Source organism: Pan troglodytes, chromosome 18 (genome assembly GCF_028858775.2).
Source record: "Pan troglodytes isolate AG18354 chromosome 18, NHGRI_mPanTro3-v2.0_pri, whole genome shotgun sequence".
NCBI classification, from domain to species: Eukaryota; Metazoa; Chordata; class Mammalia; order Primates; family Hominidae; genus Pan; species Pan troglodytes.
In genome coordinates this window covers 88,217,162-88,220,077 of record NC_072416.2, presented here as the reverse complement: position 1 = coordinate 88,220,077, position 2,916 = coordinate 88,217,162, and positions in this window count along the sequence as shown.

Here is a 2,916-nt window from a genome sequence, read left to right as displayed (position 1 = left end):
GGCCTGGCCACAGTCTCTTCCTTTCCAACGGCAGAGTGAACGAGGTGCCTGCTGAGGGGTTGTGAGCTGAGCTGCCCTGGGCTCCATGCCCAGACCATTCTCCAGCTGCAGCAGCCTGAGGGCTCTGCTGTGCTCACTTGGGTCACATGTGGGGGATGAGTGACCTGGATTTCCAGTCCCAAAGTCACACAACAGAAGGAATCATTAAGGAAGTGAAAGTCCCGCCCCACGTGCACGTAAAGGTAGCCCAGGCTGGGGGAGGGAGTCACAGAAGTCCCACCCCACGTTGCACGTAAAGGTGGCCCGGGCCAGGGGAGGGAGTCACAGAAGTCCCACCCCACGTGCACGTAAAGGTGGCCCGGGCCAGGGGAGGGAGTCACAGAAGTCCCACCCCACGTGCACGTAAAGGTGGCCCGGGCCGGGGGGAGGGAGTCACAGAAGTCCCACCCCACGTGCACGTAAAGGTGGCCCGGGCCAGGGGAGGGAGTCACAGAAGTCCCGCCCCACGTGCACGTAAAGGTGGCCCGGGCCGGGGGAGGGAGTCACAGAAGTCCCGCCCCACGTGCACGTAAAGGTGGCCCGGGCCGGGGGAGGGAGTCACAGAAGTCCCGCCCCACGTGCACGTAAAGGTGGCCCAGGCCGGGGGAGGGAGTCACAGAAGTCCCGACCCACGTGCACGTAAAGGTGGCCCGGGCCGGGGGAGGGAGTCACAGAAGTCCCGACCCACGTGCACGTAAAGGTGGCCCGGGCCGGGGGAGGGAGTCACAGAATCCCGCCCCACGTGCTGGTAAAGGTGGCCCGGGCCAGGGGAGGGATTCACTCCCCAGCAACGGAGTCGCTCTCAACACACTCCTGTCCCAGAGGCCATTGGCACTGGTCCTGGGGAGGTACCAGATGAAGCCAAAACTCCTGCCCACTGTCATTACTCATGAAATGAGGTGGCCATGGAGCCTGACCAGGGCTGATGTGCCTTCTGCCAGGCCCATGGGTCTCTGTGTGTTTCCGTGCTGGGCTCTGAGGGGAGAAGCCTGGACCTCCCCTACATGAAAATTCTCAGCAAATTCCAGAAAATTCTTTTCTGGACCCAGAAAAGGCCTCAGTCAGTGATGTATCTTCTGGGAAGGGTGCACAGCTACCGGCAGGTACACGCATTCCACCCCATTCCACCTTCCCTTCTGGCAGAGGGAGGGAGGCAGGCAGGCTGAGAAATACAGGGGCTGAAGGCTCGTGTCCCTGCAGGGTGCACAGACCGCTACAGCACAGACAGCAGTGCCCACAGGTGTCACTCTGCTGGGCCGATGGTGCTTCTCAGCAAAGGTGCAGCTGAGCCACCATCGACAGGCTGATGAGGCAAACTGCAGGTCATGCTCAGGACAGCTGGGAAAAGACCATGGAAAATGGTGTGTCTGATTCAGGGGGTGAGATGGCTCCAGAGTTACATAAGGACCAGCTTGTAAAGGATACGTGCGGGAAGGCTGGGGGAAAGGCGCCTGACAGCCCTGAAAAGGTGAGGGTGAAGGCAGGCGCCGAGAACACAGGTCTGGAGGGAACAGCCCAGTGGGGGAGGCACAAGGATCCCACGCCCAGATCATCATGAAGGACCCCAGGCACGTGCAGCCGGCTGGGAGGTGACAAGAGGGACACCCAGGCTCTCCCGGGGTGTTGGAGGGAACCACAGTGGAGCGAGGGCCATGACCTTCCACAGCCCGTGACCACCCCGCATCCCGGAGGCCACCGATGCTGCCACATCACAGGGCCTGCTGGGGTTGAGGAAGCACCCCCACCTCCATCTGAGGGACCTAAGACCAGGCCCCAACCGGACCCCAAGGGGCTCAGCTACTCTGGGTCTGGTGGAGGCCATGATGAAGGTTGAGTGCTGGAGAGTTTTTTAGTCCAATGATATGCATTTTATAGACAGCAAAAGTTGAATGTGTTCACCCCCAGTTGGAAATTATATTTTTGAGGCTCCGAGGCCAACATAACAAGCGATTTATAAAATATACTACAAAGCCCCAGTGTCTGATCTGGCCTAGGTCGAGAGAGAGGCTGAGAACAAACAGTGCCCGGGGCAGCAAGCAGGGCCTCCCCCTCCGGCCGCTCACCCAGGACATCTGCAAACGGGCATCTTCCCAGGTCCCATCCCAGGTGACCCACAAGCAGGGCCTCCCCCTCCGGCCGCTCACCCAGGACATCTGCAAACGGGCGTCTTCCCAGGTCCCATCCCAGCTGACCCACAAGCAGGGCCTCCCCCTCCGGCCGCTCACCCAGGACATCTGCAAACGGGCGTCTTCCCAGGTCCCATCCCAGCTGACCCACAAGCAGGGCCTCCCCCTCCGGCCGCTCACCCAGGACATCTGCAAACGGGCGTCTTCCCAGGTCCCATCCCAGCTGACCCACAAGCAGGGCCTCCCCCTCCGGCCGCTCACCCAGGACATCTGCAAACGGGCGTCTTCCCAGGTCCCATCCCAGCTGACCCACAAGCAGGGCCTCCCCCTCCGGCCGCTCACCCAGGACATCTGCAAACGGGCGTCTTCCCCAGGTCCCATCCCAGGTGACCTAGACACGCATCCACCCACCCCAAGGCAGTCGTTGAGGCTGACACTGCCCTGCTGTTGCTGACCCCAGCGAGTCCTGGAGGCGGGTCGTGTGCTGCAGAAAGCACACGGGGCATCCTCATCAAGTCCCACACACCCCAGATAAGAAAAAGCAAAGCCTCCCTCAGTTCAAGGCGCCAAAGGGCCTCAAGCTCAGAGCCCAGAAGGGGCCCTCCTAATAAAAATTAGGAGCTACCCAACCCCAGGAAAAGTGTTCACGAACAGGTACCAGGGCCAGGGGCAGCCACGTGCTGGGGCTTCAGGACCACAGTCTCTCCACAAACACCCCTGAGCCGGCTGGGGCCCTGCAGAGCTTCCCACT